Below are 16,457 nucleotides of genomic sequence, written 5' to 3'. Positions count from 1 at the left end.
ATACACACACGCACAAGCTCCCTTTGTACACAAGGGGAAAGAGGGACACATGTCGGCTCCCTAGCCCAGATGCCCACAAGGTGTACTCAAATCCTATTGGATGGCCTTGGAGGTCGACCAATGAGAATTAAGCTAGAGTAAATCTAGTTTAATTGATTTAAAAACACTTAATAAAAGAACCAATAAGAATTAAACTCTCTAGAAGACTATTGGACAGTCTCCCAAGGGAACCAATGAGCATTCAGCAGCCCAATGGCTTGCCTGATTCCTATTGGCCAGGAGGCAAAGGGGTCCAATGAGAGTTTAGTTGAATTAAATAATTACCTAAAGCTCTCACAAAAGGGGAAAGGGGGACACATGTCAGAAGGCTATCACTTATGCTGCTTAATAGTCATTGGTTAAGCCTGGGGAGGTCCAATAGGATGCTAGCATGAGTAATTAGCAAGGGGGGTCGACCAAGAGAGAGAGAGGGGCCTGATTTTTGCAAGGTATTATTGACGCACACACTCACACAATCAATGTGTGAAGTAAAGAAGACTCTCTCTCCTTCTCAAGCTTTAATGGAAAGCTTATCACCTACTCCAAGCTGGTGAGAAGGGAGGCCTACACCAACAACTCTTGGCTTTGTGATGCAAATCCAACCAAAAGCCAAGCTTCAATGCATGCTCATCTCCTCTACCATGCTAATTACTAAGCTAAGCTATGCTAATATGAGTGATTATGTGAGGAGATGTACATATTTCTCGTAAGAATACTCCTTCCTCTCAATCTACTCTCATATCCCGCTAGCTCTCACCATCTTCGAAGGTGTGTGAGGCCTTGGGTCTGAGACCGTGAGGGAATTGATGTTGTGTTTGATAAGTGTTTTGCGTAGTGCATGAAGTTTCCATCTTCATTGCACTAGCTAGTATTGAAGGAACACAAGAAATTGTATTGTCAAATGTCTCTCTTGATGGGAGAAACTATAATACAAAGACTTTTGGAGGGGGGACCGGCTCCATGCAAACACGGTCCTCAACTGTTGTCAATTGCTTAATTTCTCTCTCTTTTGAAGTATCATTCATGCTATCTAACTAGGTGTTATGCTTTTTGTTGCTTTCTCCACCCAAGCACTCTTGTTAATCTCATTAGGAATCTATTCTAATGAAAAGCTCACCATGTTCATGCTATTTTCCGCTACACACAAGTTACTAGGCCATTAAATGTTACATTGGTATCAGAGCACAAGGTTTCTCTTTTCTTGCTCAAGAAGGGAGGTCCTCAAGCTAGCTATAAATGGTTGGTACTATTAATTGCATGTGAGTAAGTAGAATAGGGATTTTTCAGCCTTGCAGTGCGCCTGTCTTTGTGCAGTTAACGGGGCATCACCGTCGAGAGCTATTGTCTTAATAGTGGAGTCCTACGGGGCTTGCCTACGGCTTAACCACTATTGAGCTATTAGAAGCTTGACAGGAGCCGGTGCTGTTTTGGTGTTGAACGACCCTCTCTTCTATTCCTTGCAATTAATGGTATTCGAGCCACGGGTACAGTAGCTTGAGTGCTTTTTCTAAAGGGGTAAAGAAGAGTAGCAACTAGGGCTTGAAGTGCCAAAGTACACCTAAAAGTTGTTAGAATGGCTGACAATAGTAAAGCGAGGGAAATTAATGTTGATAACTTTGATTTTGCTAATGAGCAGCTACTAGTGATGCCCTGATGCTTGTTAACTATCTTGTTTCTAGGCTTCAACAAGCCATGGGCAATCCATCCCTCCAAAGTGAAGTGCAACGGCAGCTTCGTGCTCATGGGGTTCTCCAAGCTCCCCACCATGACGAGAGAACACCTAGGAAGCTTCGTTGCGAGACTTCCAAAAGAGGTCTCTCTCCGATTCGGGAAGAAGAAGAGGATCCCTATGAAGAGCTCAAAAATTTGCTCCTTCATGATGCATCTCCTTCTCAAAGGAGAACTCAAGAGCCTCCACCAAAGGAACGAGAAAGAAGTGAGTCTCCCGCCACCTCGGTGGAGATGGCTCCACGAAGACGGCGGGCTAAACGCTCTCCATCACCTCCAAAACGGAGAAGACCATCGCATACTTCTCCACACCATACTTCAAAGAGGGATAACAAAAAGCAAGAGAAGAAAAAGGCGAGAAAGAGGACACCCTCTTCTCCATCTTCTTCATCATCTTCCTCTTATGAAAGGGATGGTCAAGACAACGAAGATCAAGGAAAGAAAAAGGCGAGAAATAGGTCACCCTCTTCTCCATCTTCCTCAAATTCTTCATCTTCTGAAGAAAGTGATGGTGCAACCTTTGAACCATCAAAAAGAAGAGGCTATAGGAAATCCTATGCCGCGTGGAAGAGGTCATCCAAGCTCAAGAAGTTCAAAGAGGGAGGGAAGAGCATCTCTTTCCTTACCTACGATGGCACTTTTGGTGCTACGGACAAAATCTTGTCCTTTATGCAACAATTCGATGCAGCGTTCGGAGATGAGGGCTTCACGGAGTCATCTAAGCTACGCCATGTACCTATGCACTTTCAAAAGTCCGCCAGACAATGGTGGTAGAGCCTACGGGCCAAGGGTGAAGCTCCACGAACATGGAAAGCTTTAAGAGCTTCCATTATGAAGTAGTTTTTGGCCATCGATGCCAAAGACAAAGTACTCACCGAATGGCGAAGCTTGAAGCTCTCTCCCTATGAATCCATCCACAAATATGTAAACAAGTTTTGGGACCTACAACTCAAAGCCACTGTCTTCAAAAAGTTGTATTTTGGAGAGCAAAAGTAGCAATTTTGTGCGGGCTTAATCGAAGAAATGACGGAGTATGTCAACTCCCAAAGGCCACGCACCATATAGGCGGTAATACATCATACTATGGTGGCTTCTCGAATCAATTTCCAAACAGGGGCTAAGAGGAATTCTAAGCCCCCTAAAAACAAGGGTTCCAATGAGCCTAAGGGGAACGACAATGTCCAAAAGTCTCCTAAGGGCAACTCCAACAAAGCTAAAGAGAAGGGAGTTTACAAAGGCAAAAATCAACTCTCTCCTCAAGAGCTTGAGCGTTATCACAAGGATAACCGGTGTTTCAAGTGCGGCGAACAAGGGCATGCATACCGCGCTTGTCTCCAAAATAACAACCGCGATGATCCTCCTAGGCTACCTTGGTCGAAATCCAAGAGGAGGAAACTCACCACAAAGGATCTCCTCTATGCCATGCTTGGGGAAAGGTAAGAGAACATGATGCTTTTATACTCTTTGACTCCGGTTCTACTCATAATTTTATATCTATAGAGTTGGCCACCAAGCTAGGCATACAAACCTACGAATGGGAGATGTCCTACCCGCAGATGGTGCTTTCAAGGGGCAAGAAGCTTCAATCACTCCCTTAGTCTGGAAATTGAGGCTCCATGTCCAAAGCTATGTGGACAAAGAGGACTTCTTTATCTCTCCTCTCAAGCATGAGGATGTAATCCTAGGGGCACCATGGTTTGATCGCATGGCTGCCAATGTTAAATTCCATGAAAGGAGAATCTCCTTTAAGTTCAGGGAAAAAGATATGTATATAGATGCTAAGGAAATGGGTAACACTATACCCATTGTACATACACAAGCTTTCAACAAGTCCATAAAGAGCTCTATTTTCGTGTACATGATTTTTGTTAAAGATTCTCAAAATGAACCTAATGTTTTAGCAAAAGAAAATATACACAATCAAAAGGAATTAAAGTTATCCAATTTTCTCAAGGGATTTCAAGATCTCTTTTTTGACGACATCCCTTGTGAGCTACCTCCTAAACGAGGTAATGATGACCATGCAATTGAACTTCTTCCAGGAAGTTCACCGCCTAACAAACCTCTTTATATAGTTTCTCAAGCTCAACAAGAGGAGATTATGCGGCAAGTGCATGAGTAAGGGCATGGTTAGGCCTAGCTCATCTCCTTTTTGTTCTCCTGTGCTACTAGTGCAAAAGAAAGACGGCACATATCGTATGTGTGTCGACTATAGAGCACTAAATAGGATCACTATCAAGAATAGGTTTCCCGTTCCACGGATAGAAGACCTATTTGATAAGCTACAAGGGTCCACCTACTTCAGTAGGATTGACCTAAAAAGTGGCTATCATCAAATAAGGATAGTTGATCAAGACATTGTAAAGACCGCATTTCGCACTACGTTTGGTCTTTATGAATACATTGTCATGCCTTTTTTCTTGACCAATGCACCAGCCACATTCAACAGCTTGATGGAGAAGCTATTCAGGACTCACCAAACGTTTATTGGAGTGTTCTTTGATGATATCATCATCTACTCTAATTCATTAGACGAACACAAGTGTTGACCAATGCACCAGCCACATTCAACAGCTTGATGGAGAAGCTATTCAGACCTCACCGAACGTTTATTGGAGTGTTCTTTGATGATATCATCATCTACTCTAATTCATTAGACGAACACAAGTGACACCTCGAGGTAATATTTCAAGTTCTAAGAGAGAATAAACTTTATGTTAATCGAAAGAAAAGTGAATTTTTTCTTACAAGAGATTCAGTATTTAGGTCACATTATCTCTCAAGATGGCATCCAAATGGATCCATCAAAGTTAGAGGTAATAAAAGGATGGCCTAATGGCCTAAACCAAAGAATCTTCATGAGTTAAGAAGCTTTATAGGTATGTACGCATACTATATATGCTTCATAGAACAGTTCTCACTAATAGAAGGACCATTACACGACCTAACAAAGAAAAACGTTAGGTACACATGGTCTGCCAAGGAAAACAATGCTTTCGAAAAACTTAAAGAGAAGCTTATCTCTCAACCTGTGCTTACACTACCGGATCTCTCAAAGCCATTTGAGCTCCAATGTGATGCTTGTGGTGATTGCCTTGGAGCTGTTTTGCTTCAAGAAGGGCAACCATAGGCTATGAAAGTCGAAGGCTCGACCCTTTTGAGCAAACTCTAGGCATATATGAAAAGGAACTCCTTGCAGTTCTACATGCCTTCGACTCATGGAAGCACTATTTATTGGGGACTCCTTTCATTCTGCGAACGGATCACCAAAGTCTTAAGTACTTCATGATACAGACCAAGCTCTCCCACAAACAAATGACGTGGGCAAATTTCCTTTTGCAATTTCATTTTCATATTGCTCACGTTGTTGGCAAGCATAATCAAGTAGCCAATGCACTCTCAAGACGGCCGAGAGTGAATGTGGTTTCCATAGCAACTCACAATGATCTATGTTTTATGATAGATGAGTATGCTATTGAACCCGATTTTAGAGATGTGATTTCAGCCCTTGCACTAGGGAAGAAAGAGGAACCATTTACTTTACAACATGGTTATCTTCTCTATGGCAATAGACTATGCGTTACTAGCTCACTACGTGAGAAAGTAATGTATGAATCTCATGCTCCTCCTTATGCGGGGCATAGAGGGATTCAGTCTACCCTAAAGGGAATTGAAACATATTTCTATTGGCTTACCATGAGAGCGAACATACAAGAGTATGTTTCTAAATGTGTGGTATGCCAAAAGACAAAATTTGATAGAGGGAAGCAACCTGGATTGCTTCAACCCTTGCCAATCCCTTATTCACCATGGGAGAGCATATCCATGGATTTTATCTTTGGATTGCCTAAGTCTATCCATGGGAATACGGGAATATGGACGATAGTAGACAGGTTCAATAAACAAGCTCGTTTTATACCTGTCAAAAAGACTATCAAAGCCCATCAAATGACAACCCTCTTCATTTCACAAATATTCAAGTACCATGGCTTGCCAATGTCCATAGTGTCGGATAGAGATCCTAGAATGAACAATAACTTTTGGAAGGGTCTCTTTGAGACTTTAGGAACAAGGCTAAACTTCTCTTCGGCCTATCACCCACAAACGGATGGCCAAAGTGAAATAGCTAACCTAACAATTCTCGATCTATTTAAAGCCTATGTAACGGAAGTAGATCAAAGATCCCAATGGGAGAAGTACTTACCCTTAGTGGAGTATGCCTACAATAACACTAAACATACTTCCATGGGAAAAGCACCTTTTGAGGTAATTGAGGGAAGATCAAAAAGTCCCTTGCTACTTAAGGTACACAGGAAGATCTTCGTTGCAGATGAGTATAGTCGAGACCTACAAGAATCTTTCCAAAAGATTAAGGATGCTATCTCTATCTCACGGCAAAGGCAAAAGGCTGCTGCTGAAAAGCACAGAAGAGCCCAAGACTTTAAAGAAAATGATTGGGCCTTACTCAAATTTCCCAAGGCTCGATTAAGGCACATGACGGGCAAAAATCCTACAGGACACCAATCTTCTGTGCTGAAAAGCACAGAAGAGCCCAAGCCTTTAAAGAAAATGATTGGGTCTTACTCAAATTTCCCAAGGCACACGACGGGCAAAAATCCTACGGGACACCAAAAGTACTATGCTAAGTTAGCAAAAAGGTACTATGGTACCTTCCAGATTCTTAGGCCAATCAATGAGATGGCCTATCAACTCAAGTTGCCCAATCATTGGCTCATACACAGTGCTTTCCATGTGAGCCTATTAAAGCCTTACAAAGGAGAGCCACCTCAAGAACCAACTATTGAAGACCCACCACAGATCGAAGACCAAGAAGAGGTGTTGCAGCCGGAGTCCATTCTCCCACATGAAGACAAGGTACTAAGAGGTGGTAAGACTATCCGACGATATCTTATTAAGTTTAAAAATTATCCTTTTGAACATGCTAGATGGATGCAAGGCATACAATTAAAGGATAACCTAAACCTTGTCAATGCTTACAATGCTTCCCTAGAGTAAGAAAATGTACAAATGTTAAAAATGAACAAAGTTCTTGTCTTATAAGACTCTCTTTTTCTTTATTGTGCACAAAAATGAAGTAGTATGCATGCTTATATCAAGTTTGCGGAGACGATGTCTCCCAAACACCAAGTAGAGCTCGTCACTCTACTATGGAAGATTGATAGGACTAATGTGCAGACATGCTTGCGGTAGCCTCAGGCTCTCAAGCGCCAAATGGACTAGTCATCCATTCTGGAACGATGTCGTAGGGTAACATAGGGATCCTCTACCCGCTAAGAAAAACGACTCATGAATATGCTTTATCTTCTCTACACCATAGTCGAGGACGACTATGATTTCAAGAGAAAGGTAATGTCATAATAATCAATATCTAATTCTCCTGAATGATTTTCTCATGTTAAACTAATCATTTAATATGGGGAAGTGCCAGGGGAGAAAAAGCTAGGATATTGGTTAAGTTAGCAGACCGGCCACAGTAGGGATCCAAAGGAGAGAAAATAAGGATCCAAAGGGGGGGCCATCTTCAAAAGAGCTATGTGCAACAATGGGCTTAAAAACCTTAAGGTTCACCCCATTAAGACTTCCAAAATGCTAAGGTTCCAAAATTCAAAGGTTGTGTCCAAAGGTGAACTTTAGGGAAAATTGGATGCTTTGTGTGTGTCCCAAAAGTCTTTGTCAAGCCCTACATAGGAGGGGGCGAGCCCAAGAAGTAGGGGATGAGAGAGAAACTCATACACACATGCACAAGCTCCCTTTGTACACAAGGGGAAAGAGGGACACATGTCGGCTCCCTAGCCCAGATACCCACAAGGTGTACTCAAATCCTATTGGATGGCCTTGGAGGTGGACCAATGAGAATTAGGCTAGAGTAAATCTAGTTTAATTAATTTAAAAACACTTAAAAAAAGAACCAATAAGAATTAAACTCTCTAGAAGACTATTGGATAGTCTCCCAAGGGGACCAATGAGCATTCAGCAGCCCAATGGCTTGCCTGATTCCTATTGGCCAGGAGGCAAAGGGGTCCAATGAGAGTTTAGTTGAATTAAATAATTACCTAAAGCTCTCACAAAAGGGGAAAGGGGGACACATGTCAGAAGGCTATCACTTATGCTGCTTAATAGTCATTGGTTAAGCGTGGGGAGGTCCAATAGGATGCTAGCATGAGTAATTAGCAAGGGGGGTTGACCAAGAGAGAGAGGGGCCTGATTTTTGCAAGGTATTATTGACACACACACTCACACAATCAATGTGTGAAGTAAAGAAGACTCTCTCTCCTTCTCAAGCTTTAATGGAAAGCTTATCACCTACTCCAAGCTGGTGAGAAGGGAGGCCTACACCAACAACTCTTGGCTTTGTGATGCAAATCCAACCAAGAGCCAAGCTTCAATGCATGCTCATCTCCTCTACCATGCTAATTACTAAGCTAAGCTATGCTAATATGAGTGATTATGTGAGGAGATGTACATATTTCTCGTAAGAATACTCCTTCCTCTCAATCTACTCTCATATCCCGCTAGCTCTCACCATCTTCGAAGGTGTGTGAGGCCTTGGGTCTGAGACCGTGAGGGAATTGATGTTGTGTTTGATAAGTGTTTTGCGTAGTGCATGAAGTTTCCATCTTCATTGCACTAGCTAGTATTGAAGGAACACAAGAAATTGTATTGTCAAATGTCTCTCTTGATGGGAGAAACTATAATACAAAGACTTTTGGAGGGGGGACCGGCTCCATGCAAACACGGTCCTCAACTGTTGTCAATTGCTTAATTTCTCTCTCTTTTGAAGTATCATTCATGCTATCTAACTAGGTGTTATGCTTTTTGTTGCTTTCTCCACCCAAGCACTCTTGTTAATCTCATTAGGAATCTATTCTAATGAAAAGCTCACCATGTTCATGCTATTTTCCGCTACACACAAGTTACTAGGCCATTAAATGTTACATTGGTATCAGAGCACAAGGTTTCTCTTTTCTTGCTCAAGAAGGGAGGTCCTCAAGCTAGCTATAAATGGTTGGTACTATTAATTGCATGTGAGTAAGTAGAATAGGGATTTTTCAGTCTTGCAGTGCGCCTGCCTTTGTGCAGTTAACGGGGCATCACCGTCGAGAGCTATTGTCTTAATAGTGGAGTCCTACGGGGCTTGCCTACGGCTTAACCACTATTGAGCTATTAGAAGCTTGACAGGAGCCGGTGCTGTTTTGGTGTTGAACGACCCTCTCTTCTATTCCTTGCAATTAATGGTATTCGAGCCACGGGTACAGTAGCTTGAGTGCTTTTTCTAAAGGGGTAAAGAAGAGTAGCAACTAGGGCTTGAAGTGCCAAAGTACACCTAAAAGTTGTTAGAATGGCTGACAATAGTAAAGCGAGGGAAATTAATGTTGATAACTTTGATTTTGCTAATGAGCAGCTACTAGTGATGCCCTGATGCTTGTTAACTATCTTGTTTCTAGGCTTCAACAAGCCATGGGCAATCCATCCCTCCAAAGTGAAGTGCAACGGCAGCTTCGTGCTCATGGGGTTCTCCAAGCTCCCCACCATGACGAGAGAACACCTAGGAAGCTTCGTTGCGAGACTTCCAAAAGAGGTCTCTCTCCGATTCGGGAAGAAGAAGAGGATCCCTATGAAGAGCTCAAAAATTTGCTCCTTGATGATGCATCTCCTTCTCAAAGGAGAACTCAAGAGCCTCCACCAAAGGAACGAGAAAGAAGTGAGTCTCCCGCCACCTCGGTGGAGATGGCTCCACGAAGACGGCGGGCTAAACGCTCTCCATCACCTCCAAAACGGAGAAGACCGTCGCATACTTCTCCACACCATACTTCAAAGAGGGATAACAAAAAGCAAGAGAAGAAAAAGGCGAGAAAGAGGACACCCTCTTCTCCATCTTCTTCATCATCTTCCTCTTATGAAAGGGATGGTCAAGACAACGAAGATCAAGGAAAGAAAAAGGCGAGAAATAGGTCACCCTCTTCTCCATCTTCCTCAAATTCTTCATCTTCTGAAGAAAGTGATGGTGCAACCTTTGAACCATCAAAAAGAAGAGGCTATAGGAAATCCTATGCCGCGTGGAAGAGGTCATCCAAGCTCAAGAAGTTCAAAGAGGGAGGGAAGAGCATCTCTTTCCTTACCTACGATGGCACTTTTGGTGCTACGGACAAAATCTTGTCCTTTATGCAACAATTCGATGCAGCGTTCGGAGATGAGGGCTTCACGGAGTCATCTAAGCTACGCCATGTACCTATGCACTTTCAAAAGTCCGCCAGACAATGGTGGTAGAGCCTACGGGCCAAGGGTGAAGCTCCACGAACATGGAAAGCTATAAGAGCTTCCATTATGAAGTAGTTTTTGGCCATCGATGCCAAAGACAAAGTACTCACCGAATGGCGAAGCTTGAAGCTCTCTCCCTATGAATCCATCCACAAATATGTAGACAAGTTTTGGGACCTACAACTCAAAGCCACTGTCTTCAAAAAGTTGTATTTTGGAGAGCAAAAGTAGCAATTTTGTGCGGGCTTAATCGAAGAAATGACGGAGTATGTCAACTCCCAAAGGCCACGCACCATATAGGCGGTAATACATCATACTATGGTGGCTTCTCGAATCAATTTCCAAACAGGGGCTAAGAGGAATTCTAAGCCCCCTAAAAACAAGGGTTCCAATGAGCCTAAGGGGAACGACAATGTCCAAAAGTCTCCTAAGGGCAACTCCAACAAAGCTAAAGAGAAGGGAGTTTACAAAGGCAAAAATCAACTCTCCCCTCAAGAGCTTGAGCGTTATCGCAAGGATAACCGGTGTTTCAAGTGCGGCGAATAAGGGCATGCGTACCGCGCTTGTCTCCAAAAGAACAACCGCCATGATCCTCCTAGGCTGCCTTGGTCGAAATCCAAGAGGAGGAAACTCACCACAAAGGATCTCCTCTATGCCATGCTTGGGGAAAGGTAAGAGAACATGATGCTTTTATTCTCTTTGACCCCGGTTCTACTCATAATTTTATATCTATAGAGTTGGCCACCGAGCTAGGCATACAAACCTACGAGATGGGAGATGTCCTACCCGCAGATGGTGCTTTCAAGGGGCAAGAAGTTTCAGTCACTCCCTTAGTCTGGAAATTGAGGCTCCATGTCCAAAGCTATGTGGACAAAGAGGACTTCTTTATCTCTCCTCTCAAGCATGAGGATGTAATCCTAGGGGCACCATGGTTTGATCGCATGGCTGCCAATGTTAAATTCTCCGAAAGGAGAATTTCCTTTAAGTTCAGGGAAAAAGATATGTATATAGATGCTAAGGAAGTGGGTAACACTATACCCATTGTACATACACAAGCTTTCAACAAGTCAATAAAGAGCTCTATTTTCGTGTACATGATTTTTGTTAAAGATTCTCAAAATGAATCTAATGTTTTAGCAAAAGAAAATATACACAATCAAAAGGAATTAGAGTTATCCAATTTTCTCAAGGGATTTCAAGATCTCTTTTTTGACGACATCCCTTGTGAGCTACCTCCTAAAGGAGGTAATGATGACCATGCAATTGAACTTCTTCCAGGAAGTTCACCACCAAACAAACCTCCTTATATAGTTTCTCAAGCTCAACAAGAGGAGATTATGCGGCAAGTGCATGAGTTAGTTGAGAAGGGCATGGCTAGGCCTAGCTCATCTCCATTTTGTTCTCCTGTGCTACTAGTGCAAAAGAAAGATGGCACATATCGTATGTGTGTCGACTATAGAGAACTAAATAGGATCACTATCAAGAATAGGTTTCCCGTTCCACGAGTAGAAGACCTATTTGATAAGCTACAAGGGTCTACCTACTTCAGTAGGATTGACCGAGAAAGTTGCTATCATCAAATAAGGATAGTTGATCAAGACATTGTAAAGACCGCATTTTGCACTACGTTTGGTCTTTATGAATATATTGTCATGCCTTTTGTCTTGACCAATGCACCAGCCACATTCAACAGCTTGATGGAGAAACTATTCAGGCCTCACCGAACGTTTACTGGAGTGTTCTTTGATGATATCATCATCTACTCTAATTCATTAGACGAACACAAGGGACACCTCCAGGTAATATTTCAAGTTCTAAGAGAGAATAAACTTTAAATCGAACGAAAAGTGAATTTTTCTTACAAGAGATTCAATATTTAGGTCACATTATCTCTCAAGATGGCGTCCAAAAGGATCCATCAAAGTTAGAGGTAATAAAAGGATGCCCTAAACCAAAGAATTTTCATGAGTTAAGAAGCTTTATAGGTACGTGTGCATACTCTAGACGCATCATTGAAATGTTCTTACTAATAGTAGCAGGACCATTACATGACCTAACAAAAAAAAACGTTAGGTACACATGGTCTACCAAGGAGAACGATGCTTTCGAAAAACTTAAAGAAAAGCTTATCTCTCAACCTGTTCTTACACTATCGGATCTCTCAAAGCCATTTGAGGTCCAATGTGATGCTTGTGGTGATTGCCTTGGAGCTGTTTTGCTTCAAGAAAGGCACACCATAGGCTATGAAAGTCGAAGGCTCGACCCTATTGAGCAAGCTCTAGGCATATATGAAAAGGAACTCCTTGCAGTTCTACATGCCTTAGACTCATGGAAGCACTGTTTATTGGGGACTCCTTTCATTCTGTGAACGGATCACCAAAATCTTAAGTACTTCATGATGCAAACCAAGCTCTCCGACAAACAAATGAGGTGGGAAAATTTCCTTTCGCAATTTCATTTTCATATTGCTCACATTGCTGGCAAGCATAATCAAGTAGCCGATGCACTCTCAAGACTACCGAGAGTGAATGTGGTTTCCATAGCAACTTACAATGATCTATCTTTTATGATAGATGAGTATGCTATTGAACCCGATTTTAGAGATGTGATTTCAGCCCTTGCACTAGGGAAGAAAGAGGAACCATTTACTTTACAACATGGTTATCTTCTCTATGGAAATAGACTATGCGTTACTAGCTCACTACATGAGAAAGTAATGTATGAATCTCATGCTCCTCCTTATTCGGGGCATAGAGGGATTCAGTCTACCCTAAAGGGAATTGAAACATATTTCTATTGGCCTACCATGAGAGCGAACATACAAGAGTATGTTTCTAAATGTGTGGTATGCCAAAAGACAAAATTTGATAGAGGGAAGCAACCTGGATTGCTTCAACCCTTGCCAATCCCTAATTCACCATGGGAGAGCATATCCATGGATTTAATCTTTGGATTGCCTAAGTCTATCCATGGGAATACGGGAATATGGACGATAGTAGACAGGTTCATTAAACAAGCTCATTTTATACATGTCAAAAAGACTATCAAAGCCCATCAAATGGCGACCCTCATTTCACAAATCTTCAAGTACCATGGCTTGGCAATGTCCATAGTGTCGGATAGAGATCCTAGAATGACCAATAACTTTCGGAAGGGTCTCTTTGAGAATTTAGGAACAAGGCTAAACTTCTCTTCGGCCTATCACCTGTGAACGGATGGCCAGAGTGAAATAGCTAACCTAACAATTCTGGATCTACTAAAAGCCTATGTAACGGAAGTAGATCAAAGATCCCAATGGGAGAAGTACTTACCCTTAGTGGAGTATGCCTACAATAACACTGTACATACTTCCACGGGAAAAGCACCTTTTGAGGTAATTGAGGGAAGATCAAAAAGTCCCTTGATACTTAAGGTACACTGGAAGATCTTCGCTGCAGATGAGTATAGCCGAGACCTACAAGAATCTTTCCAAAAGATTAAGGATGCTATCTCTATCTCATAGGAAAGGCAAAAGGCTGCTGTTGAAAAGCACAGAAGAGCCCAAGCCTTTAAAGAAAATGATTGGGTCTTACTCAAATTTCCCAAGGCTCGATTAAGGCACACGATGGGCAAAAATCCTATGGGACACCAAAAGTACTATGCTAAGTTAGCAAAAAGGTACTATGGTCTCTTCGAGATTCTTAGGCCAATCAATGAGATGGCCTATCAACTCAAGTTGCCCAGTCATTGGCTCATACACAATGCTTTCCATGTGAGCCTATTAAAGCCTTACAAAGGGGAGCCACCTCAAGAACCAACTATTGAAGACCCACCACAGATCGAGGACCAAGAAGAGGTGTTGCAGCCCGAGTCCATTCTCCGACATGAAGACAAGGTACTAAGAGGCGGTAAGACTATCCGACGATATCTTATTAAGTTTAAAAATTATCCTTTTGAAGATGCTAGATGGATGCAAGGCATACAATTTAAGGATAACCTAAACCTTGTCAATGCTTACAATGCTTCCCTAGAGTAAGCAAATGTATAAATGTTAAAAATGAACAAAGTTCTTGTCTTATAAGACTCTCTTTTTCTTTATTGTGCACAAAAATGAAGTAGTATGCATGCTTATATCAAGTTTGCGGTGACAACGTCTCGCGAACACCAAGTAGAGCTCGTCACTATACTATGGAAGATTGATAGGGCTAATGTGCAGACATGCTTGTGGTAGCCTCAGGCTCTCAAGCGCCAAATGGACTAGTCATCCATTCTGGAACGATATTGTAGGGTAACATAGGGATCCTCTACCCGCTAAGAAAAAGTAGAGCTCGTCACTCTACTATGGAAGATTGATAGGACTAATGTGCAGACATGCTTGCCGTGGCCTTAGGCTCTCAAGCGCCAAATGGAATAGTCATCCATTCTGGAACGATGTCGTAGGGTAACATAGGGATCCTCTACCCGCTAAGAAAAAGGACTCATGAATATGCTTTATCTTCTCTACACCATAGTCGAGGACGACTATGATTTGAAGAGAGAGGTAATGTCATAATAATCAATATCTAATTCTCCTAAATGATTTTTAAACTGATCATTTAATATGGGGAAGTGCCAGGGGAGAAAAAGCTAGAATATTGGTTAAGTTAGCAGATTGTCCACAGTAGGGATCCAAAGGGGGGGCCATCTTCAAAAGAGCTATGTGCAACAATGGGCTTAAAAGACCTTAAGGTTCAGCCCATTAAGACTTCCAAAATGCTAAGGTTCCAAAATTCAAAGGTTGTGTCCAAAGGTGAACTTTAGGGAAAATTGGATGCTTTGTGTGTGTCCCAAAAGTCTTTGTCAAGCCCTACATAGGAGGGGGCGAGCCCAAGAAGTAGGGGATGAGAGAGAAACTCATACACACACGCACAAGCTCCCTTTGTACACAAGGGGAAAGAGGGACACATGTCGGCTCCCTAGCCCAGATGCCCACAAGGTGTACTCAAATCCTATTGGATGGCCTTGGAGGTGGACCAATGAGAATTAAGCTAGAGTAAATCTAGTTTAATTGATTTAAAAACACTTAATAAAAGAACCAATAAGAATTAAACTCTCTAGAAGACTATTGGACAGTCTCCCAAGGGGACCAATGAGCATTCAGCATCCCAATGGCTTGCCTGATTCCTATTGGCCAGAGGCAAAGGGGTCCAATGAGAGTTTAGTTGAATTAAACAATTACCTAAAGCTCTCACAAAAGGGGAAAGGGGGACACATGTCAGAAGGCTATCACTTATGTTGCTTAATAGTCATTGGCTAAGCCTGGGGAGGTCCAATAGGATGCTAGCATGAGTAATTAGCAAGGGGGGTCGACCAAGAGAGAGAGGGGCCTGATTTTTGCAAGGTATTATTGACGCACACACTCACACAATCAATGTGTGAAGTAAAGAAGACTCTCTCTCCTTCTCAAGCTTTAATGGAAAGCTTATTACCTACTCCAAACTGGTGAGAAGGGAGGCCTACACCAACAACTCTTGGCTTTGTGATGCAAATCCAACCAAGAGCCAAGCTTCAATGCATGCTCATCTCCTCTACCATGCTAATTACTAAGCTAAGCTATGCTAATATGAGTGATTATGTGAGGAGATGTACATATTTCTCGTAAGAATACTCCTTCCTCTCAATCTACTCTCATATCCCGCTAGCTCTCACCATCTTCGAAGGTGTGTGAGGTCTTGGGTCTGAGACCGTGAGGGAATTGATGTTGTGTTTGATAAGTGTTTTACGTAGTGCATGAAGTTTCCATCTTCATTGCACTAGGTAGTATTGAAGGAACACAAGAAATTGTATATTCAAAGGTCTCTCTTGATGGGAGAAACCATAATACAAAGCCTTTTGGAGGGGGGACCGGCTCCATGCAAATCCGGTCCTCAACTGTTGTCAATTGCTTAATTTCTCTCTCTTTTGAAGTATCATTCATGCTATCTAACTAGGTGTTATTCTTTTTGTTGCTTTCTCCACCCAAGCACTCTTGTTAATCTCATTAGGAATCTATTCTAATGAAATGCTCACTATGTTCATGCTATTTTCCGCTACACACAAGTTACTAGGCCATTAAATGTTACAAGCTTATCCTTGAAGGGCCTAAATATCCTAACATGTTAGCAATCATGGTGATCTTTGATGAGGTTTAGGGCGCATTTAGACTCCCCATATAGTGTAATTATCTTGCGCTACCCGCCTACCGACGTGTCTCGCTCGCTCTTATTATGACAAAAATTAAATTAATTTAATGATACTTGTTTACATGCTGTCAAATGCCGGTTTATTCCACTCCATGTTGGTGTGTGTGTGTGTGTGTGTGTGTGTGTGTGTGTGAGAGAGAGAGAGAGAGAGAGAGAGAGAGAGGGGGGGGGGGGGGGAGGAGGGAGGGAGAAGAATATCGTTCATTTGTG

This window comes from Adiantum capillus-veneris, chromosome 23 (assembly GCF_014529385.1).
Source record: "Adiantum capillus-veneris isolate H3 chromosome 23, ASM1452938v2, whole genome shotgun sequence".
Classification (NCBI taxonomy): Eukaryota; Viridiplantae; Streptophyta; class Polypodiopsida; order Polypodiales; family Pteridaceae; genus Adiantum; species Adiantum capillus-veneris.
Note: the sequence above shows the minus strand (reverse complement) of the source record.